This window comes from Schistocerca piceifrons, chromosome X (genome assembly GCF_021461385.2).
Source record: "Schistocerca piceifrons isolate TAMUIC-IGC-003096 chromosome X, iqSchPice1.1, whole genome shotgun sequence".
Taxonomy (NCBI): Eukaryota; Metazoa; Arthropoda; class Insecta; order Orthoptera; family Acrididae; genus Schistocerca; species Schistocerca piceifrons.
The window spans coordinates 900,211,314-900,237,410 of NC_060149.1; the positions used below are offsets into that span (position 1 = coordinate 900,211,314).

Sequence of the window (26,097 nt, forward strand, 5' to 3'; positions counted from 1 at the left end):
ATTGCAAATATTTTACCTTCATTGTACTGGGACAAAGACGGGGAGCTCGCTGCACGAGTAGTGGATAAGATCCTTGATTCTGTGTTAAATGCAATCTGTGATTTGCTTGTTGGCCAGTTGTGCAACGTTAGGACATTCTTATTTAGACGCATAGTAGTCAGCAGTTGAGGTTTAGAGAAGGAGATTTAATATTTGCGAATCTGGGAGAAATTATCTGGAATATTTGTTATGGGGATGAAAACTTGTTTGTAAAGACAGTGTGGTGACTGTGTGGATGGAGAAGATTTTTGGATAAATATTTCAAGGTAACTAGCACACGTGGAAGAATTAAATGTTTGTTTGTCAAAACTGTTAACTGAAGGAAATATTTGTCCTATAGATAACTAATAATATTCATTATTAGTGCTAATTTTATTTCTTTGTTTTCATTAAGTTACAAATAACGCAACTGGTTGAAATATCTGTAATTTTTGTAATAAGTGAATTTCATAATTGTTAAACTTTTCTTATGTTGTACAGTGTTTTTTGACAGTAATCAGAGTTTAATTCTTCAATAACACTTTTATTTAAAGTAAAACCGTCCTCCATCATTCTTAATAAAGTTTTAAATATTTTATCGTGCTTCCATTGCACCTTACGCCACACGCAGCCACAGGTTGTTTCTGACAAGCAAAGAAAAGTTTAGTAGTGGGTACTTTACTTTTCTTTAGCTGCTGCATTTACTAATTTGAATTTGCTTTTGAGAATATCAGTACACCAGATTCAAAGCAGCCTGATGAACAAGAGGTAAGTTATTTTTCTTTCAGGGTAGATCTCACTTTGCATTCTTGTGAGCAAACAGTACGTAGTCAGAATTTTCAGGCATTGTGTTAAGCAAGCAGATTAATTTACACTGAACTGTGAAGGTAATCTCAAACATTTATTTTCTTCCGAGTTGAGCAGTATTTTATTTTTTGGATATTTCAAGTCAGACATAGTACTTCATGTTACATAACTTTCATAACATACTTCAGTATTGAGTTTCAGTGGAACTGTTTTCACTGAGTACACAATTGATTTCTTTTGGGATTTAATTAGATTCATTTTCATTATTTCAAATTCAGCATTTCACTAGGATTAAAGTGTTGTTTCGTGACACTGTCCAAGAGCACAATACAGGACCAACCAACAGTCAGTACTGCTCAGCACTTGAATACAATATCTTAAGAACACGTTACACAAGAAGAAAGTTTTTGAAAAAGAATATTCAGTATTTAATATATCGATAAATTACATAGAAAGCTTACTAACTGAATAAACAAAGAGGTGTGGAATCGCTATCTTCACTAATTTAGCAGTATTCTACATGGCCGAGTAAATGAACTCACTCTGGCAATGAAGTAATTTCTCAGAACGATGATTTTTATATTTTTTCGACTTTTAGTGTTGTCAGACCACGTAAGTATCGGTCTTTTCTGTTGTAAGTTCAAGATATCAAAGGTGATGCTGTATTTGCATCTGCTTTATAAACAATTCTGTGCGAAGGTCAATATTCAGCAATTTCCAGGATCTTTGGCCTTCCTTCAGTCCAGTGAGGACTGATCTCCCCGTTCTTCTTGTATAATACGATCCAGTCTTCTTACATATGATGTTGTATATTCTACTTTTATCCACTGGGAACTACACTGAAGTGCCAAAGAATCTGGTATAGGGAAGCGTATTCAAATACAGAGATATGTAAACAGGCAGAGTACGGCACTGCGGTCGGCAACGCCTTTATAAGACAACAAGTGTCTGGCGCAGTTGTTAGATGATTACTACTGCTACAACGGCAGGTTATCAAAATTTAAGTGAGTTTTGTTGTGACTTGGCAAGACAGCCAAGTCACTATGAGAGGAAGCCGAAAGGCACGCGCTTAAGCTCACGCAGATTGGCGTGAGGTCTGGAACAAGGTAAAGTAATTATCCTATAAAGAAAAGAACGTAGTTCTTGGAATACTTAACTTTAATCCACAATTGGAGAACATCGCTCTTGTTTAGACATTATTACACTCTGAATATAAACTAGTAATGGCGCCTTGCTAGGTCGTAGCAAATGACGTAGCTGAAGGCTATGCTAACTATCGTCTCGGCAAATGAGAGCGTATTTGTCAGTGTAGCATCGCTAGCAAAGTCGGCTGTACAACTGGGACGAGTGCTAGGAAGTCTCTCTAGACCTGCCGCGTGGCGGCGCTCGGTCTGCAATCACTGACAGTGGCGTCACGCGGGTCCGGCGTATACTAATGGACCGCGGCCGTTTTAAAGGCTACCACCTAGCAAGTGTGGTGTCTGGCGGTGACACCATAAGTTTCAACGTGATTTTATAGTCAGCGCACGAGCGATGGGACACAGCATCTCCGAGGTAGCAATGAAATGGGGTTTTCCCGTACGACCGTTTCACGAGTGTACCGTGAAAATCAGGAATCCTGTCTGATCACCTGCATCCATTCATGTCCATTGTGCATCCAGAGGGACTTGGGAAATTCCAGCAGGACAATGCGACACCCCACACGTTCATAATTGCTACAGAGGGGCACCAGGAACACCGAGTTTAAACACTTCCGCTGGCCACCAAACGCCCCTAAACAAGAAAATTATTGAGCATATCTGTGGTGCCTTGCAACCTGCTGTTCAGAAGAGATATCCACCACCTCGTACTCTTTACTGACATTAATCGAGTCCATGCCACCTCGTGTTGCGGCACTTCTGCGCGCTGGCAGGAGCCCTACACGATATTAGGCAGGTGTACCAGTTTCTTTGGTTTTTCAGTGTATTTGTCTTCAAAGTTGAAAATATCTTTCTAACAGGTACTGTCTACCCATGGCCTCTGTATTCTGGCAAAATAGACGAAGAAAACTCTGTTTGATTCCGCGTTTCCTTTAACGATACCGCTTGTGTGTTCTACTAGAACTCGCTACTCTTGTTTACTGCTCGAACACTTACAAGTACTCAGTCCAGTTATTCTACACCCCAACGATAAGTGATTGTATTCTTGTCCATTTAACTAGCACTTTATGTTAGATATTGAGCTATCGTTTCGTATACTGTAGGTCTAATGTATACATAGTTATTTTTTAATTTATTTGGTTATTGCGGACTCTTCTTGGTTGTACATAATAATGCATTAATAAACCTTCAGAACATTGTGACATTAAAAAATGGGCTTCAACCCGAAAACATGGGTCGTATGCAACAAAAGATTGTGAAACATAAATTGTGCTTTATTGTGTAATAACTCCATTATTTTACCTATAACCGTCGACAAGTCAATAATAATATCTGCAGACATTTACGTGAATAGAAAAGCAAGTTACAATGCATGTCGTTAGTCTGCTCACATGTTTGAAATCCTCCATAACTATCATAGTTTGAGATTATTCAGAAACATTATAGTATACGCCTATGTTGTGCATAAGTTCCTTTCACAGGCTTGATGCAGTTTACCTGGTATGCTATCAGTGAATCAATATCTACGTGTGATTTATCCATAGGAATTAGTACTTTTAAGATATTTGTGTAGCGTTAGTGGTTCTAGTAACGTTTCAGTGAACTGAGTAAAAAATTGTGATGTTATCACGTTTAGTTAATTGCAGGTCCATTTTGTTTTATCGAAAGCTAAATAGTCCTGTCTACAAAAAGTTGTAGTATTTTTAAGACGAGACTGATTATCATGCAACATTCCTCTCTCAAATGTATGTATCGTCTTGTGAGATCACGGATGAGCATTTAGCATACCACTGAGATGCTAAAAAGATCTGAACCCGGTGACCTATACGCTGAACAGACCGCTTCCCATTAGGTAATATGCAGTATTAAGGAATAAGTCGCGCAATCTGAATTTAAATAAGGGTGACCCAGTCACACATGAAATATGTGTCCCATAACTCAAATAGATATAATGGGAAAACAGGTATCATCAAACTACGAAATGAGACCATTCACTGAGGTGAAAAAAGTTGTGGGATGCGATACGCACACACGGTAAAAGAGCAGTGAATTAGTGGAGCTGTCATTTGCACTTAGGGGATTCATGAGAAAAGGTTTCCGACATGATTATGGCCACCCGACGGGAATTTAAACGCGGAGTGGTACTTGAAGCTAGACGCATGGGATAATCACTTTCGGAAATCGTTGGGGAATTCAATACTCTGACATCCACAGAGTCAAGAGTGTGCCGAGAATACCAAATTTCGGGCGTTACCTCACACCACGGACAACGTAATGGCCTATGGCCTTCACTTAACGACCGAGAGCAGCGGCGTTTGAGTAGAGTTGTCAGTGCTAACAGACAAGCATTACTGCTTGAAATAATAGGAGGAATCAATGTGGTACATATGACGAACGTATACGTTAGGGGAGTGCGGCGAAATTTGGCGTTAATGGGCTATGGCAGCAGACGAATTTCGTGAGTGCCTTTGCTAACAGCATGAAATCGCCTGCAGTGCCTTTCCTGGGCTCGTGACCGTATCGGTTGGATCCTACACGACTAGAAAACCGTGGCCTGGTCGGATGAGTACCGATTTGAGTTGATAAGAGCTGGCGGTGCAGACCCCACGAAGCAATGGGTCCTAGTTGTCAACAAGGTACTGCTCAAGCTGGTGGTGGCTCCGTAACGGTGTGGGCTGTGTTTACATGGAATGGACTGGGTCCTCTGGTCTCACTGAACCGATCATTGATAGGAAATGGTTATGTTCGACTATTTGGAGACCATTTGCAGCTATTCATACTTCACGTTCCCAAACAATGTCATTTTTAAGGATTGCAGTGCAACGTGTCACCGGGCCACAATTGTTCGCGGTTGGTTTGGAGAACATTCTGGACTACTCCAACGAATGATTTGGCCTCCAATAGAAAACATTTGTGGGATATAATCTAGAAGCCAGTTCGTGCACAAAATCCTGCACTGGCAACACACTCGGAATAATGGACAGTTATAGAGGCAGCATGGCTCAGTATTTCTGCGTGGGCCTCGAGCGAGTTGTTGAGTATATGCCACGTCCAGTTGCTGCACCACACCGGGCAAAAGGAGGCGCGACACGATATTAAGAGGTATACCATGACTTTTTCCACCTTAGTGTAGGTCGCTATAAGATATTGTCTATTAGTAAAATACATTACTTGGATTCCAATAGACGAAGCAATTAATAATAAAGTCGATAAGGCTCAAATGAATTGTGAAGCGAACACGGTGAGATCTTGGAACGTGTAGCTGGAAATGAAATGATACACTTAGCTATGTCCACATAAACGCCCAATGACTGCGGAATTATTCAACACACCAACGAAAAAAAGCCGGGACAGTAAATGTAAGCACCAGCACCCTTGCCCAAGTGTATGTTAAGTTTAACTAGCAGACTGTGTAAAATAATTAAGAAAACCATGTCTCTAATTTCCAACAAACAACTTCGCGGTCCACTCGTCACCATTCGTGCGAATGCGGTTTGTTCTAACCGTCGCTCTAAGGCTCAGGTGCAGAGGATGGCTGCAGTGACAGCTGAAAGTTATAAGTTGGGCCCAAGTATCTATGGACACCACTGGAACAGACTCGTCCCTCTGTGCAGCTCTAAGGTGAAACCATCTCTCCCTCTGCCTGCCCAAGAAGAAGAGTCCTCTGTGCAGCACCTAAGACGAAGTTTGTACCTCTATCCTGCTCAGAATTCTTGTTGGTTCTGCCAGCACTGGGTTCTCTTCAGGCAATCTTAACAGACCTTCTGAGTTATGACCGATGAAAAGTTTATAACAATAACAACAATATCCCTTCTCCTCAAGAACCTACCGTGATTAACCAGTAATGTATGTCTCTGTCTCACAAGATGTCAAAAGCAGAACTTTCCTCACACCATGAGATTGGTTTCACGTTTGTGCCAATGACTAGGGCTGCACATATGCACTCGCGACTATCTCTCTCCACTCCAAAAATAATTTTGGCGAATCAGCTCGGAACTGCAACTGCGTTACAAAATTTAAGCAACCGCTCCTGCTGTACTACTTTGAATGAATCGGATTTCTGTCGGCCTGAATGCGTCATGTTTTCCATGTGATTGCAGATTCCCATGTATTTCGAAAGCTTTCTTTGCACAGCTTCTCACAATGGCAGTTTGCGGCCTGGCGAAAGTCGCCTTCACAGCTCTGTGAGGCTTTTATATGCACGCGGCAGCATTTTCTCTGACAACGGCCACCTGCGCGGAATACCTGCCTTAAAAGGCCTCCTGTACACAAGTGGACGAGTCTGCCGACCCATCCACCGAGGAGGTCTACCACAATCTTTTCATCTGATGGGTCCGTAGTCGCGTCCGAGGTCCGGATAAATCGGTTCAACTCGGAGACTTCTACTTGCTAGCCCCAACTGCTACTTGACAGCCCGCAATGCATCAGTGCAGGCAGGTATAGTCTGCCAAGCTGTCTCCGGTGTCCACACACAGTCTGTCGAGTCGGCGACCCGGTCAACGGATGGGTCGGCAGACCAGTCGGGTTGTGAATGGGCCCCTTTAGGACCCAGCTACAGGTAGAAACATTTTTATCCCATGCTAGCCACTGAACGGCTGCGCGTCTCACGTTCCCATAGACTGCCAGCGGGCCCAACTTAGAAAGAAGCATTACACATATCTTTCACTGAAGAGAAATTAAAATGCCTCTGTATTTTGCTTGGTTTACCTTGTTATTCCATCCATATTAGCACCTCTGATTTTCGGAGCACTTTTTAACTTAATCTGGAAGAAGATTGTACAGTGGAATTTCAACCATAGTTAACATTATGATGCAAATGACATGTGTTCTGCATCAGCTTAAAACATGTATATGTATTTATAACTATTTATCAAAAAATGGCTCTGAGCACTATGGGACTTAACTTCTGAGGTCATCAGTCCCCTAGAACTTAGAAATACTTAAATCTAACTAACCTACGTACGTCACACATATCCATGCCCGAGGCAGGATTCGAACCTGCAACAATAGCGGTCGCACGGTTCCAGACTGTAGCGTCTAGAACCGCTCGGCCACCCTGGCCGGCAAAACTATTTATCATTGTTTCCCATGCAACCCACTCATATATTTTATATTGCTTGTATATTTTATTCCTATGTTCTTTCCTTTCCCTCCCCTCTTGCATAAAAGAGTTAGTGGATGTGTGTGTCTGCTTTGTATTTCCAAGAAGGTTGTAGTGTAGTGTCCTCCGTCTGCTGTAGTAGCAGCAAGACCAACGCTGAGTAGCTTGACCAAGGGAAAGAGTTCTGTCACCTCTGTGTAAATCGTTCTACTGTTGTTGGGTTGGTGGTGGAAGGAACCCCTTTGGTCACTTCCATTTACCAGGTTAGCAAGCATGCTCGTGCAGTCTGCTACTGGATTTTGGTGAGTGAACATCGTCGATCAACAGCGCGACTGGTAACTTAAAATCGTGAAAGATTGTGTACGTCTTCAGTCTAACTGAAGGAGTTCATAATTTTCTATTCAAATTTGTTTCCGGAATAATGTCCATGATTTATTTAGAGTAGGGACTGACAGAATTTCCATGACTGACTGGTTTATTCAGAGACTTGCTTTGTTCGATTCGAATTTTCAGTTATGAAAGTGTGAAGTGCTTCGCGAGGTTTAGTTATGTAAGAATAATACACTCTTCAGATTGAATCCGTGTGTAACAGTGTCTTTGTGTGTGTGTGTGGGTGTGTAATTCGTTTTCTTGCTGTAGTTTTAATATTTATTCTTTGTATCCTCTATCGTTGTGCTTTGTCCCACTGAACTCGAGTGTTCGTATTTCATTCAAGAGTCTTCAGCTACATCTTTTTCTAATTCAAATCGTACTCTCCTGTTACAATGAATTCCGTGTGATGTTAATCCTGGATTTGTTTCTGAAACTTGCTTTGTTCGTACGTACCACTACGAATATGACGAGACGTCAGATTTTTCTGTTCATTATTTGATCGTCACTATTACATTTCACTTAATATTTTTCGAATGTGTGTTGTTTATTTTGTCAATTTTCAAACATTAATGATAATTCACGTGCTTGCTACCTTTGTTCAGTTACTCAGCCAAGTGCGCTTTATCTTTCGTTTTTGCGTATGAATATTTTTCAGATGACTGGTTGCACCCCGTATTTATGCTTGTTTTATTTACTGTTAAACGGAATTAGTCTTTGCTATATCTGAATGTATGGCGATAGTCTACCTTCTGCCTGTCTTTCATCTTCTGTGTATGGATCCAGTTACGAGTGTGTTAATCCATTATTTCCTTTCCTTTAATTTCACATGTGATTCAACAAACAGAACCCTTTTAGGACGCACAAGGATTTTAATTTAAGGTTATCTAATGAGTAAATGAGGCACCAGCAACCGTCAGCGTAAGGATGTCAAAATGGACAAATGTGTGAGAATTCCTAAGGGACCAAACTGCTGAGGTCGTCGGTCCCTAGACTTACACACTACTTGAACTAACTTAAACTAACTTATGCTAAGAACAACACACACACACACACACACACACACACACACACACACACACGCACACACACACACACATATGTCCGAGGGAGGACTCGAACGTCCGGCGGGAGGGGCCACGCAATCCGTGACATTGCGCCTCAAACCACGCGGCCTCTCCGCGAGCCCGTAAGGATGTCCTTTCTCGCATGCTGATACCAGTGTTTTATGGAAATAAATTTTCATTGTGGAAGTTACCACAAAATTTTCTCACATAGGATTCCTATGCATTACCAAAGTGTAATTCATGACAGCGCATATGTCTTATGTTTTTGTTGAGAAATTGGATGACCTAATTTAAATGACCCGAAGGAAGCAATGTTTAAAGGCAATGAAGATCGTCTATAAGACATTGATAAATTAAGGCTATATCCCCCCTGCCCCCAAAAATAGTCTTAGCAGTAGAATAGTAGATAATCAAATGTGGTTTGGTGTAACGAGGCTTTCCCTGTTAAGCGTTTCCCGATGAGAGTGTCGTGTGATTGCTATGGTATTTGCTTTCAAGCGTTCATCTGTGCTGGTTGGCGGTAAGATCTCAAAATACAGTGTGCTTTGAATGGCTTCACCACGCAGTAGACAGTTTCATTTCATTTATTTTTGCCACAGCCAGCCACACACTTCGCAGCCCACACACCGGCCACTTTTATATATTCAACCACACATAGACAACAGCCACCTTTAAAATTAAATTGACAAGTAATTACTAGTTTTGAAATCACTGCTGTTTGTTTCATTAACATTATCATTTTCATGTGTCGATTTTAATTTGAATTAAATACGGGTAGTTTAATTTGGATAACTGACTATTAATTAGGTTTCGGAACAGTTTCGGGAAAAAAATCTGTCCCGTAACAATCTGTGCAAAATTCGGCGTAACAACTACGTATGTCCGAAAGCCAGTAACATTCAGTATAAAAATAATGATCACATCATTCCTCCCAGGACCTAGTCACAGTGATGGGACTTTGCCTCATTCTGCTTCTGAATGAAGTTGAAAATAAAAAATGAAAACGGTAACAGAAACTATCTCGTTAACGTTAAGGTCGGTTTCCACGAAAGCTTGTTTGAAAACCGAGACTTGCGTTACACGTGGTCGACGCTCTCGGAATGCTAATATCTATGAAATCTCATAGGAGAGATCACTATAATAGAAAAGTGATGTTTTCTAGTACATGCAGCAGGCATCACGGTATATAGTATCGTGCAGTGGCCTACAAGATTCGACATGCCGCGCTTTGTAAACCACTGAGAGTTCTGCTCCGCGATCGTAACTTTCTTCTCAGATTATTGATATTGCGGGTAACTGTAACTGTAATGATAGTCCCAATGTTAAAATTCTGCAGAGACCCCAAGTAATATATGCGTGATTTTGCATTAAATTCTGATTCTTACATACACACAACCCATTTGCGTACTGCGAATCTACTATGGAGACTGCCTACACTACGCTTGTCCGTCCTCTTTTAGAATACTGCTGCGCTGTGAGGGATCCTTACCAGATGGGATTGACGGAGTACGTCGAAAAATTTCAAAGAAGGACAGCACGTTTTGTATTATCGCGAAATAGGGGAGAGAGTGACATTGAAATGATACAGGATTTGGGGTGGACATCATTAAAACAAAGGCGTTTCCGTTGGGGCGGAATCTTCTCACGAAATTCCAATCACCAACTTTCTCCTCCGAATGTGAAAATATTTTGTTGACACCGACCTACATAGGGATAAACGACCACCCTGATAAAATGAGGGAAATCAGAGCTCGTACGGAAAGATATAGGTGTTCATTCTTCGCGCGCGCTATATGAGACTGGAATAATAGAGAATTGTGAAGGTGGTTCGATGAACCCCCCGCCAGGCACTAAAATATGATTTTCAGAGTATCCATGTAGATGTAGATGCGAAGCACTCGCATTTCCCATTAACCATTAATTTCACTATATTTAGAAACATGCAAATAAATTCTCCATGAAACTTAAACGTTGCATTAATTAAAGTTTTGACAGTGCCTTTGTAGCAAGTCGAACGCTGGTATAGCGTCTGATGTTTCCATTGCGAAGGCAAGTTCTGAAAGAAGAATATAAAAACAAATTTAATACTTGCCTTTAATCGATAGTTTCTATAGAAAGGCTTCGTTGTCCAAGTGTGCCGGGCTTTTCACATCACAAATGAAATCATTGGTTGCCCGATACTCGCAATTTACTGTTCGCATGTTTGATCAGACTTTTCCCATAAAACAACCCAAAATTAGTTTCCATTACATAGTCAAACATTGTAGCGTGACGGACGAACACTTCTTTTGAAACTTCACAATTATCAAACAAACAATAGTGATGTATTACCCTTCAATATAAAAAAAGGTTTTCGTGAACAACGACATCAAATTGAGACATAGTAGTCAGGCAAGAGAACTGCATTCCAAGAATATATTCACAGGAGAGCTTCTGTGAAGTTTGGAAGGTAGAAGATGAGTTACTGACGGAAGAAAAGCTGTGAGGAGAGCTTGGGGAGCTCAGTGTGACGCCGACACGGTAGCTCAGCGTGTTTGGTCAGAGCGTTAGCTCTCCTCTGTAATAAAAAACTGAGTTAATGGATAAACGATGAACTTGAACAAGCGTCACGGGACGTCAGCCCCGAACAAATACAACGAACAATAACGAAAAAAATGGGATAAAGAAAACAAGATATCGGTAGAGTACTTGTCCGCGAAAGGCAAAGGTTCCGAGTTCGAGTCGTCCAACACACAGTTTTAATCCGTCAGGAAATTTCATATCAGCGCACACTCTGCTTCAGAGCGAAAAATTTCATTCTGTAATAATAATAATAACGCATGAGACACTTACTAAACAGCATGCGCTTATCAAAGTCAACGTTGGTAGGCATGACTAGTGGTTCCATGCAGATAATAAATACGAATGGTAACCGAGGTTGGAAATTACTTGCAAAGTACGTTGTTAGCGCTACTGGTGACGTAAGGTCCTAACAAAATGTAATGGACCTGAACATATCAATAATAATAGTTGGTACTAATCAATGGGACCTTTGGGTGGGGGCAGGGGGGGGGGGGAGGGTACGCAGAAAGCAGGTTTAGGATCTAGTAGATGCATTACTGCGAAACAATTCGCGTCCACGACGTGCAAATTAGGCTTTAATAGCTAACCGAAGAAAGCGATTATACTTCCCCTTCTGTGTTCGTAGTACATAAGTGCAAATGTTCTGTAGAAGACCCACTATAATTGCTGTATGACGATTAAGCCGCTAGATACCGTACCACGCAGACTACATTTAGCAAATAAAAATAAATAGGCCTCGATCCAGAAACGAACCCGAGACCTCCTGCATGCTAATCCAAAATGCAATCCACTGCACTATCTACACAGCACCAGTGCTACTTCCTGGCACAGGTAGCTACCGCACATGTGATTACAGTGTTTAGTGTTGCATGGCTGCCAGTCTTTAACGTCCATTTACTGCCGTAAATATATGAAAGACGAAAGTTTTTGAGAGACTGAACTCTGTTAACACGAGAACGCCAAAGAACCCATGCAAACATGAGAAATATAGATACCTGGACAGAAAATAAATAATAAAATTGTACAGCTGATGGCAAACATGCAACTATTTAATTTACTGACAGCTGTGTTGAGTCACCTCATAAAAATTGTCAGTTTTTTAATTATATCCGATTTTTAACTGAAAGTTTAACTAAAATATATGTTTTCGTGTACAGAAACTTAAAAAAACAGCGCCAACAGTTACTTTAAACGATTACATTTTCTGGTCGGACTGTTCCAGGATATCTGAGTTTCAGATGCCAGAGTGAGATTCATTGGAAAAACCTGCAGGAAATGTGATCCGACAACCAATACGGTAGCTTACAGAGCACTTGTTCGACCAGTACTTGAATACTACTCGTCAATATGGGGTCTGTAGCAGATTGATAAAGGAAATAAAGAAGATAAGATTGATAAAGGAAATAAAGAAGATCCAAAGAAGAGCAGCGCCTTTCCTTACAGTTTCATTTAGTAAGCACGGAAATTTCATGGAGATTATCAACCAATTCCAGTGGCAAACGCAGCAAGAGAGGCATTCTGCATCACGGTGTGATGACGATGTTGATGTTGGTTTGTGGGGCGCTCAACATCGAGGTCATCAGCGCCTGTACAAGTTCTCAATCTTTCCAGTTCCAATCTCATCACTTCCTAAATGATGATGAGATGAACCCTTCCAGGAGTCGAACCCAGGACCCGTGATACAGAGCTAGCAACGCTAGCCAGCTTCACGATGTGGCTTACTGTTAAAATTTGGGGAGCTTACGTTCCTGGAAGCGTCAACAAACATATTGATTACTTATACGCATATGTCACGAAAAAACCATGAAGACAATATTAGAGGGATTCTAGCAGACACGGAGACTTACCGGCAAGCGTTTTTCCCGCCAACATTGGCGACTGGAACGGGAAACGGGGCAAGTGCAGCGGTACACAAAGTACCCTCCGCAAGACACCACTGGATGGCTTGCGGAGTATAGATGTAGATGCAAACGCACCGCCTGTGTTACTAATATCTCGCGGGTCCTTTTTAATGAAAATCATCTAAAAAAGGAGTATGGCAGTTCTGTTTTTATTCCACTGTAACCGATTTAGGCTTCCATACCATCAACAAGTTTTTGAGGAACAATTTGAATTCCATTGCCAGTCTTAATACACTTTATTTATAACGGCAAGATCACGGCCATCAGGTACTCTCTAACACATAACCACGCAATCTGCATATTTTACATAATGTTCAATAACTATTAGGCGGAGGAAGAGGAGAAGGAGATTAGTCTTTAACAACCCCTTGACAATGAGGTGATTAGAGATGGAGCACAAGCTGGGATTAGGGAAAGATGGACGAGGAAAGCCGACGTGCCCTTTACAAGGAACCATCCTGGCATTTGCCTTAAGCGATTTAGCGAAATCACGGAAAACCTAAATCACGATGGCCGAATGAGGGTTTGAACCCGTCGTCCTCCCGAATGCGAGTCCAGTGGGCTAAACCACTGCGCTACCTCACTCGGTTATACTATTAACGATGGAATCGATTGCAGCTATAGCAGAGAACGAAAATATGGTTTTTCCATAGTCCATGAGAAGTAGTACAACAAAGAAAAATTACACGGACGTAGATTCAAACTGAGGGCACTGGCAACAATAGACGTGAGAGTGGGGGTGGGAGAGGGAGAGATAGAGTAACGTGACCGAATATAAGTCATGAAGAAAGTGGAAAATGACTGAGAAAAAAGATAAACAAACATGGCTGGAAGCAGACGGGAACAATTGGTACTCCCATACAATGTAGACTTTCACGGCTGGTGTTTACTTCCGTAAAAACTCCCATACCACCCTCCGTCGGTGGAAGTTCAAGGTGCAGGCAATAGGTAACACAACAACCTTAGATACCGACATTGGTGGCTTATGATGGTCGACACATGCAGAGTGGTCAGTTCAGCACTGACACTTCATTAGTGGCCGTAACAGGGCTATCGTTAGCCATGGTCGGAATATGATTCTTCAAGGATTGTGAGAGGAACAGGGTGGCGCTGCCAGTGGCGGGGAGTCGTGGTTCCAATGTTTTGTAAGTCAGCGACCGTTTCGCGCGGGGCATCCATTTCTTCATAGAGACGCCTTGTCTTCTCTCGAATGGACGTCTTCAGAGTGACCATGCCCGTTTCCTCGTGGAGGGTAACTACCCTCTTGAGGGGAGGGGCTTGCAGGCCCCTTAATCTGCAGGCGCTGGAGGTTCTGCATCTGGGAGGCACTAATCGTAGCCCACGCAGTGGAGCCATAGGTGAGGGGAGGGTGGACAACCATCCGGTACAGTCGGAGCTTGGTTTCTAGGCTCAGTGCCCTGCTGTTGAACGTTTGGTACAACGCTATTATTAGCTTTTGTCCTTTTTAAGTGACGTATCTGCAAGTCGTTGGAAGAGCAGTTTTTTTTGTTCAGCCAGACATCTAGATATTTGGTATCAGGGGACCATGAGACCTGGACACCTGCAACAGTGATGTTTTGGCGGAGGATTAGACGCCGTTTAGTGAAGCAGACTGCCGTAGCTTTGGCGGCATTGAGGGCAATCTTGTTGGAACAACAGGTCACTGTCGCGTCCACCTGCCTCTGGAGTCGAGCAACGAGCTGATCCGTGTTCGGCCGAACCTATAAAGCGCCGTATCAGCGCGTAAAACGCCAGGTGGCAGTGTGGGATGACTGGCATATCATTAACATAAATATTAAAGAGGATTGGAGACAATACAGAGTCTTGAGTGGTACTCATCGACATTTGACGTAAGCTTGAGCGTTTTCATTGCTGAGTAACCAAGAAGATTCTATCGCGGAGGAAATTATCTACGATCTTGACACAGATGTCGGGGATGTTCATCTGTGTCAGCATTTTGTACACAAGATTGTTCTGCCAAATCTCGTCATCCGCGTTTTGCAGGTCCAGGCAAACCGCTGGCGTCGACGTGGTGGAGTTAAACCATTGAAGGGCTCGAGACGCCCCGCGAGTTTATAGAGCCACATAGAGAGCGCCACCATTCGTCACGCGATGCCGATTGCGAGTTTATCTCTGGCTGTCGCCATCGTTCTTGGTTAAGAGTAATCAATCGTCAATCTGTTGGCGCAAGTCAACATCCCTATTTTATCTAATTTAACAACTTTTTCTTTTCTGTTGAAATGATTTCCGTGTTTGTAAATCTATATGGTCTCTCTATACATGCGCACATGATAATGCATTGTCTTTGCTAAAACGCTCGTCTCACAGAATTAATTTTCTGGATGTGTCTATAATCAAATGCGCGGACGCATCTTTGAGACATAGTGTGTACAGGAGAGCTGGACACACTGATCGGTACCTCCATAAGGGATTCAGCCATCAACCAAGACAAAAAAAGAGTTGACAATAAATCTTGGTGGCCAGGAGTAATAAAGTTTAGCAGCCGATTTATTTACAATATGAGCTTGATCACATACTGTTGCCTTTCAAGAGAAATGGTTCCTCCAGTAAACAGGTGGGTCGAGGACTCTATCCAATAACAGAGAAAGTCAGGACTAACGTGGAACGTTTTCCTCCTATTTATACCAAGATCACAGATGGCATTGGGAAAGTGATGGCCAAGTATGGAGTTGAAAATATTTTTATACCCATCAATAAGATAAAAGAATATTTGAGAACGGGAAAAGACGTACGTTGTACAGCATCCACTAGCGACACTTGGGGTATATAAAACTCCTTGTAGTTGTGGGCAAGCATACACTGGAAGCAAGGAAAGAAGTATTGAAACTCGTTTGGCCGAGCACAAAAGGAACAGCCGCCTGGGAAGTGCTGACAAATCGGCTGTAGCAGAACATGTTTTAAGAGATGAAAACCATGAAATAATATTCTGGGAGACGAGCATTTCGGCAAAGACACGCACGCAGCCGGCCGCGGTGGTCTAGCGGTTCAGGCGCTCAGTCCGGAACCGCGCGACTGCTACAGTCGCAGGTTCGAATCCTGCCTCGGGCATGGATGTGTGTGATGTCCTTAGGTTAGTTAGGTTTAAGTAGTTCTTAAAGTTCTAGGGGACTGATGACCACAGATGTTAAGTCCCATAGTGCTCAGAGCCACATGCACGCATGTGTAGAGAGACGTAGAGATTTACAAACACCATAATAATTTTAATGGAAGAGAAGAAAGTGTTAAGTTAGATAAAACATGGATGTCGACCTTGCGCTAACACATCGATGATCGATTATTATTAATCCAAAACGCTGGCACCAGCCAGAAATATCGCTCATTCGGTATCACGTGACGAATGGTGGTGCCCTCTAAACTTTAAACTGCGTCCGAACAGGCCTCGGAAGGCCTAGCGGTACCGACCGACCGCCGTGTCATCATTAGCCGATTGAAGTCACTGGATGCGGATATGGAAAGGCAATGTTCGGCACACCGCTCTCCCTGCCTTTGTACGTTTTCGTGACCAGAGCAGCTACTTCGCGGTCGGTAAGACCGTCAATTGGCCTCACAAAGACGGAATGCAGCCCGCTCGCCAACAGCGCTCGGCAGAATTAGACGGTCACCCATCCAAGTACTAGCCAAGCCCAACAGCGCTTAACTTCGGCGATCTGACGGGAACTGGTGTTACCGCTGCGGCGAGGTCGTTGGCGGTGCCCTGTATACAGCTCCATGAATTCGGGTACCGTTTCCCTTCCCCACCGAAGATGTCTCCCTCAGTCGGAGACGAAACGTTAGAGAATTGTTGCGTATATCAACCATGGCCTCTCAGCCCGAAAGTTTCAACCGAAACTGCTATACTGTTTGACAGAGAGATTTGACCATATGACGCACGTAAAGAAACTACAAATAAAAGATTTTAGAGTTTTTGTAGGAGGTGAAAACAAAAAAGCAGAAAAGGCCACAGGTACACACTTTTCCCGCTTGGGGTCTATAAAGGTTTTTGACACTGTTGGTGTACAAAATGTAGCGTGATGAATATTGTTTGAGAGATGCTACTGAAAATACCATTCGTTTACATTAAGGAACAACTGGTACCTGAGTGGTAATGATTGAATAACGCTACTGAAATGACAATGTGTTTCATGAATAATGGCTGCAGAGTCAGTCAGTCGGGCAACCAGCTCTTCTGGAGTGTCTATCGGTGTCTCATACACCATACGTTTTATCTCCCGTTTCAAAAAATTCATACCAGTGGGGTCAGGCGAACGTTGTGGCCACGGTACGGTCTCATCCCTCCCAGTCCAGCAACTGGGGAAACTATGGTCTAAATGTTCTCTGACATCAACAGCAAAAATGTGGCGGGGCTACATCACACTTGAACCATAATCATCGCCTAACTGTCAGCGGGACATTATCCAACATTTCCGATAGTAGTTCACTGAGAAACATATGGCCATTTCCTCCACTGAGTGTGTTGGGCAGAAGATGCGGCCCAATCGGATGATTGTGAACAATACCAGCTCACAAGTTTATGGTAAATCTCTGTTGATGGTGGAAGGCTCTAGTTGCCTCAGGATTTTCCATTTCCAGACATGGTGGTTGTGGCTAAACGTTTCCATAATGGAGTCCAAAATCAAAACCTTCAAGTTTTCAGAGCGGGGAAACGGTGCACCTGGGACATTTCAGTCATATAAAAAAGTTTTTATTCTTATCTCTGTGATGTCACGTATCAATACCACCCTACAGGCGTCGCGAAGTTGGCAACAGAACAGTAGGTTTCTGTCTGACGCCAACAGCGGTCGTGTGGGATCTAGGGGACCCAATGGTGCGATCCCACTGAGCCACACCTCCGTCTGTGGACTATGAGCGCCCTCTGCCGCCGCGATATAGGACGGCCGGCGGCAGCCACGCAAACGACTTGCACTTGGACCCATTGTGGAATGCACCAACATTCATGCATAGTACAGCAAGCCTCATCCTAGTTGACATTGTGATAGCTGGACTCTGTTACTTACTGCACTATTTGTAAAAAGTCTTTGTACGTTTGGAGAAATGCAAGTTAAATAAGTCTTCTGGCTACTGTGTTAACTTGTTCACTAATCATTTCTGGTGCTGTCCAGCTTTCCTACGACGACAGTTCCTGCACCATACTGTCGCTCACCTCTCCTTACCGTTGTGTACGACGTCATGCACAATAATTTTCTCTAAACTTTCTAAAATTTTGTATCTGTAGTTTTTTATGTTAATTTTTCTGAGAAACGTTATGTGACTGACAAAAGGAAATGCTTCATCTTTTTCTTACACTCGACAGGGTGCACCTTGTCTGACTGCAACAATCCTAACTGGACGGATGAAGCTCCGACGTGATCATATGGAAGGATTTTCCACACATAACGCACACAAGCATTCACGATTAGTTCTACCCGTTTATAGTTTTCAATACTTATGCCCTGTTTGATTAGATAGCAATACGGAATGTTCGCCAGAACGAATAAATGCACAAGTTTACGTTTCACATCCTGAGGTTCTGAAACTCTTTGAGGGTATAGAGGCAAGCGGAAGATGCCCTACATGCGGAACAGTATTTTCGACCAGCTGAGGTGTTCATCCAAAGTTACACCCAGTTCATTCGCCGTTTTCTGGTATGGTGTTGGAATACTGTCTAGACTCTAGACGAAAAGGTAACGATCCGTCGCAGAATTCTGAGCTAATTTGTTTCTATTAGGATACTGAAATTACTTGGGATTTATTCGCATTTGGTTTAAGCCATAGGTTTTGCACCCTTCTGACAACTGAAGAGAGATAGTAATTCATCTTGCCGATATCAGTGTTAATATCTTAAATAAAGCTGAAAGTCGTTGACATATAAACGACACTGCCACGAGCTCTGGCGCACACAGCTATTTGGTAGTTATCGTATTTGGAATGTTCTTGAAATATATTCTGTTTGTAAGTTTTGTTCATTCTGGAATATTCGATGTTTGTATAGGCAGGTATACTCTCCGCCCAGGAGTTCAATTTTGTTCTGGCAGTACAATGGTGTCAGTAATAAACGCGCTTTAAGTTATTAGTGTTGTACAACACTGACGTCCCTATCTTCGCATTTGGACTTGACTGTGATTTCGACGCGACATTCTATGGTGGAGACATCTGGTTCTTCAAAACGTCACCTTGGCTCCAATTATGCTACGTAAAAGCCGTCGCCTACATGGACAGGAACCAGAATACTAGCAGTAAAAAGTTCCTAAGATCTTTGTATTCATGAGAGAGATGGATTCCAAAATGGCAGTAAGTCACCCGCACATCAGCCACCTATCAGTGTTTTCCGGAACGCTGGTCAGGACCCAGCGCAATCGCTGAAAGAAATCGACTGAGTCGCCAAATACAATAGGTGGAAGGGCATGACGTACTTGGTTAATGTGTACTTTTACTTGGAAGGCACAACCCAGCAGTGGTTATAGAAGAATGAAGAGAAGCTAAATAGCTGACACAAATTCTGGGGAGAACTGAAAACATTCGGCGACAATCACCAGCAAGTCTGCTTAGCGGAAGAACAATTGAAGAACAGTGCCCAGCCTCATGGAGAGATAATACAGTCCTATATATAGAATGTTTTGGCCTATGCCACATCTTACGTCTAATATGACAGAAGTGGAAAAACCTCAACTTGGTGAAAAGAGTCGCAGAACACGCGTAGTAAGCTCTCCTATTAAAGGAAGTCACGACGACAGAGGAATTGATAAAGTGGTGGCACCGAGTTGAGAAGAAAAACCCACTGTCGGACAGAGTACTCAGGGGATAGCAGCCATGAATGTCGACCCCATGCGGCAGGAGGTAACAGAGAACGTCGAGGAACGGGTGCATCGAACTTCGACACCAATCTCCACCATCTCCACCATCTCTGCCGCAATCGTCAAACGGTTGGTTATACACTGAGCTGACGAGTCATCGTATAGCGATGTGTGTACATATACAGATGGCAGTAGCATCGCATAAACAAGGAATAAAAGGGCACTGCATTGGCGGATCTGTACTTTGAACTCTAGTGATTCCCGCACGACGGGAATTAACGGACTCTGAACGCGGAATGGTAGTTGGAGCTAAACACATTTCGGAAATCGTTGGGGAATTCAATATTCCAAGATCCACAGCGTCAAGAGCATGCCGACACTACCAGATTTCAGGCATTACCTCACACCACGGACAACGCAGTGGCCGACAGCCTTCACTTAACGACCGAGAGCAGTGGCGGCGCGTACAGTTGTCAGTGCTAACAGGCAAGCAACACTGCGTGAAGTAACTGCAAAACTCATTACGGGATGTACGACTAACGTATCCTTTAGGAGAGTGAGGCGAAATTTAAAGTTAATGCGCTATGGCAGCAGACAACCGACACGAGTGTGTTTGCTAACAACACGTTATCACCTACAGCGCCTCTTCTGGGCTCATGACCATACTGCTTGAACCCTATAGACTAGAAAACCGTAGCATGGTCAGGTGAGTCCAGATTTCAGTTGGTAAGAGCAGATGGTAGGGCTCGAATGTGAAGCAGACCCCACGAAGCCACGGACCCAAGTTGTCAACAAGGTTGTGCAAAGTAGCGGTGACTCCATAAAGGTGTGGGCTGAGTTTACATGGATAGGCTTGGGTCCCTTGGTCCAACTGAACAGAGCATTGACTAGAAATCGTTATGTACGTCTACTTGGAGACAATTTGCAGCCATTCGTGCAGTTCATGCTTCCAAACAACAATGCAATTTTTATGGATGACACAATTGTTCGCGACTGGTTTGAAGAAAATTTTGGAGAGTTCGAGCGAATGATTTGGTCACTCAGTTCGCCTAACATGAACTCCATCGACCATTTATGGGACATAATCGAGAGGTCAGTTCGTGCACAAGATCCTGCACTATCAACATTTTCGCAATTATGGCTGAGTATAAAGGCAGCATGGCTCAGTATCTCTGCAGGGGAATTCCAACGACTTGTTGAGTTCGTGCCACGTCGAGTTACTGCACTACGGGGGAAAACGATCTCTACACGATATGTGGAGGTATTCCATGAATTTTTCATGTCAGTGTAATTAAAGTGCAGCTACTTACAGCGCGCCATTGTAGGCTGTAATTATTGGATGGCAGCGAAACTTGGTAGATATGCTAATGCGTTAATGCGGAACCGATTGACGCTTGAAAAAAAATAGTTCCAGTTTTAGCCACCAGGTGCAAATCTGGTGCTGTGAATCCAAGAAATACACATAGAAATGGTTCCATATGTTAGGAACAGGGTGGGGGCAGAAAAGGTCAAACAAGTGGGAAGGGCATAATGTTGACTGCCGCTTTCACAATTTGTTCAATATGGCCACTGGAGACGTCGACGAGATGCTGTATCTGTAAAATGACGTAATCAACGGTTGCTCGCAGGAGTTGCGGTGGAATCTGAGCAACGTGCCTGTATACTGACCTTCAGATCAAGAATAGACCGAACATATCCCCGGTAAACGCTTTCCTTAAGACGTCCCCAGAGCTAAAACTCACATGGATTCAGATCAGGTGATCTGGTAGACCATGCATCTGGGAAACCTCTGGAGATAAAAAGTTCGTGGAAGGTTGCATTAAGCATATATTTTACTGGGCGAATAAGACGGGCCTTTGCCTCATCTTGCATGAAAACAGTGGTTTCCAAACAATTGCGCTCTTCCAAAGCAGAAATCACATGCTGTACACGACGGTCTCGATAACGTGCGGACGCCACGGTATACCTGACAAGCCCTTGCGTGTATTCCCGTCAAAGAATAACGGACTGAGAATAAAGGTGCTTGTGAATCTACATCACACAGTCCCATTCGATGGATGCAGTGGCTCTTTGTACACAACACGTGGTTTAACAGTACCCAAATTCGTCAGTTCTGTGTATTCACTGCACGCTGAAGTGTAAAATGTGTCTCGTCACTCCATAGAATATTGCCCGGCCATATGTCATCGACTTCGACACGTGACAGAAACCGAAGAACAAATTCAGTACGTTGCTGCGGATCATGCCGTTTCAGTTGCTGTACAGCCCACCAGTGTAAAACAGGCCGCAAAACTTTCCATACAGTCGACCGTGGGATGGAAAATTCTCGTGACACTGCACGAGCACTAGCACTACTCGGGACACGTTCTGAATGGTCAGTTACAGCAACAGCAACCCCGTCGATAGCTTCCGCCGTGATAGGACGCGTTCCTCTTCCACATATCACACCAAGATCACCCATGTTTTCGAATTTCATTATCATGTTCTTTAAACCATTTAATGACATGGAGCCTCTCCTCAGTCCTTCCAGTCAGCGACTCAATGCAACACTGTAATTGCTACCGTTCACACAAAACTGTTTTACTAACAGCGCACGGTCTCTTCTCGATAGCCATACTGTTCACTCACTTTATGGCATGTCAAATGACAGGGTAGATGTTATACCGTCAAACAAATAGTGTAAGCGCTAGATTTGCACCTGGTAGTCGAAATTGGAACCGTTTTTTTTTTTTTTTTTTTTTTTTTTTTTTTTTTTTTACAGAGCAAATCGGTTCCGCATTAACGCATTAGCATATCTACCAAGTCTCGCTGCTATACGGTAATTACAGCACACACTGACCTCCGTTAGTAGCTGAACTTTAGTTATAACCACACAAGGAATCGCAGGAGGATTAATGCAGATGATAAGTTAAATGTTTGGTGCAAAATGTCTGGTGTGTTAACTAAATACATTATTGTACAAGGAGATATTACTTTGTATTACCATTCTTAATAAAGAGAACCATTCTTATCTATCCCGTGAGATTTTTTTTAAATTAAAAATACTAATTCAGCTACTGAAGCATCTTTCTCTTCTATGGGTTGCAGGGGTTAAGACCCCTGGGGAGGTGGGTGGGAGTTTTCTATGCTGTGTGCGTTGGCCGTATGCCGCTGTGTAAGGCGGGTGACCTTGAGCGGGACTAAGACGCAGATCGAGGCTGCCGCGCAACACGCTGTGTGCGTTGGCCGTATGCCGCTGTGTAAGGCGGGTGACCTTGAACGGGACTTGGCCGCAGAGCGAGGCTGCCGCGCAACACGCGTCCTAGTATTACTAGACTCGCAGAAAAATACATATTTAAAGGACGAAGAACAACACGTCAGTATGTTTTCACTGTGGGCACCTTGGAGACGTTGTAAGCTAGTGCAGAGTGAGGAGACGAGTGGTTGGCGAATATTACGCCGCAAGACACCAACCATTACGCCACTCGACTGCAGACGGTTATAGTCAACCTGTGGGACGAATCCCATAGCCTTGCCCTAGACGACATCGTTTCCGAACACGCCGTAATTACCCTAAAGATATACCAGCCCCTTACCTAGCCGCCGACTTCAAGAAAACTAAGCGAGGCGACCGTCTATGGAGGTAAGCAGCCACAGATGGAAATCCTCCTTGTACGACAGTTACCAAGATGTCAGGAGACCTTACTGACGTCATCATCGACGGCCAACCTGTCCGGGAGCTAGTCGATTCAGGGCCTATCTTTTACGTAATGCCGTATGCTTATAGTCGTCAGGTAAAGAAGACTATATTCGGTGATTCAAAATCCATTTTCCTGAAGGTAGCAAATAGGAAATTCATCCAGCCGACAAGAACATGTATTGCAAGAACATGTATTGCCTTTAGAATTTGTCGTTTTAGCAGAATGTACTCAATGATCTTATGCTCGGATGGCACTACTTGCACGTATCACAAGCTGTCATAGACTGAGGAAGATATTAACGAAACTATTCCAACAAGAGTGCATAACAAAGTTTGCTCTGGGCAATTGTTTGCCGTTGCAGGCGTTGTTATACCGCCGACATCAATAACACGAGCTGCAGTTGTCAACCGAGATGTTCAGTTAAATTGTAAAGCTCTTACCAATTGCGAAAAGCTCCTCAGGCTCACATACTAGCGACGATCATAAGCACTGGACGTCGTAAAGAAGAACTTTGGATCATTAATTGTCACGAGCGACCACAATTCATTCCTAAAGGCGTGTGCTTAGGGATAGCCAAACCAGTCCAGGTTGGGCAGTTCAGTGACACCGACAGTCGTGCTACTCTATCACAACAGACAACACAGGGTAGGAAGCTACTACCGAGCTGCCACTAGGATCTGGCCTGATAATGGAACAACGTTGGTGAGTGAAAGCGGTTCTGTGTCATTTTTTGGTTGCTTTCAAATGCGGAGTGGAGAAATGACAGAGAAAGCGGCCCATCGTGAAACACCACATCAACGCTGGGGATAATCCATCAACCATGAACGACGGATAAGCCGTGAGAAAGTAGAGGAGATGCTGCACGAAGACGTCATTGAACCTTCAGTGAATCCTTAGTCCTCTCCTATGGTCCTTGTGAAGGAGAATGACGGAACTCGGCGTTTCTGCATCGTCTACCGAAGACTGAACAAGATCACAAAGAAATACCTCTGACCATTGATATGCACTGAGACTGCTTGAAAGGGGCAAAGTTTTTCTCAACTGTGGACATGTAGAGAGGCTGCTGGAAAATCTAAGTTGAAAAGGCTGACCGAGAAAAGACTGCCTTCGTGACTCTTCACGGCCGCTATGAGTTTAAATTTATGTCTTTTGGATTGCATAATGCTCCAACCACCTTCAAATGTATGATGGAAGACCTGCTCCGACACGTTAAATGAACGACGTAGTTTCGCTATCTGGATGACAATGCCGCTTTTTTTAAGACATTTGTAGAACATCTAAGCTACCTGACAACCGTGTTGAAGTGTGTTCATACAGCAGGTCTCCGTTTGAACCCGAAAAAAAGTGCTTCTTCGTCCCCCAAGAAGTAAATATTTGGACATCTAATGAATGGCGATGGAGTCCGTCCCGATCTAGAGAAAATAAGAGCAGTCACAGATTTTCCAACTCTGCGGAATATACGTGATGCTAGAAGTTTTCTAGGAATGAGCACGTACCACAAGCGATCGATACTTCTGTACCAAGGCACATCCCTTGCAAGAACTACTGCAGGGAGACCCCAAATTTTCCAGGAACGAGGCGCAAGGAAGACCTTTCCTTGTTCTTAAGGAGGTGCTAACGTCTTCTCCAGTTCTAGCATTGTATGACGAGAATGCAGAGAGGGAACTTTACATTGACGGCTAGCGGTTTTGGAAAAGGGTCAGTTATAGTACAAATTCAGGAGGGTGCTGGAAAGGTGACAGCTTATGCTTCCAGAATAAAAATTCACGACCGTGCTGAAATGGTGATAGCATACGCTTCCAGAGTACCACTACTTACAAACAAGAAGGAGTGCCTGGTAGTTGTTCGGCCCTTTAGCAAATTCTGGCTGCACTTTTTTGGCAAAACATTCAGCGCTGTGATGGATCACCACTCTCTCAGTCCGTTGCATTGTCCGAAGAACCATCAGGTCGACTGTCGAGATGGGCGCTGAGGCTTCAGGAGTATGATGTCACAGCGGTAAACAAAAGTGGACGCAGACATAACGACACTGACTGCCTCTCAAGGAATTCCTTGTGAACACAAAAGCGTGGATGAAATCTCAGTCACAGCTGAATTAAACGACACTGCTGCTGAACAGAGGGAAATCATAGAAGCACTGAAGAAGGAGTAGCCGACCAAAACAGAATTCTAATTAATTAATTGTACAACAGGAACTATGGTCAACTGGGGCAGATAGGGTTGTCTGTCATCCCAGCTCATCAACGGCCAGCTCTCCTAAAGTTTTCCCACGATGCTTCAGCAACATAAGGTCATCTGGGATTCGCGAAGACCTAGGCAGAATCAGACGCAGGTGTGACTGACCAAGTCTCTATCGATCTGTTAGACACCACGTGAGCCACTGTAAGAAATACCAATGACGGAAGCACGTGCTGCAGTTACCTCCGTGGCGTCTGGTACAAATTCCGCTCCCAGTGGCACCATTCCACCGAACTGCAATCGAGCTCTTGGGGAAATTCCCAAAGTCGACAAACGGGAATTGGTGGATAATAATCTGCACTGACTACCTCACCCGACATGCTGTCACTAAAGCTATGTCGACTGTCGAAGTGCTGGAAATGTCAAAGTTTCGTGTAGAGATCATCACTTTGGAACACGGAGTACCCCATGTGACGATCTCTGA

At 43.5% G+C, this 26,097-nt stretch overlaps 1 pseudogene; it reads right to left on the minus strand.

Moving 5' to 3' along the window:
- Positions 1 to 16,554: 16,554 nt before the first annotated feature.
- LOC124723815 lies at positions 16,555 to 16,673 on the minus strand (annotated as a pseudogene).
- Positions 16,674 to 26,097: the final 9,424 nt, after the last annotated feature.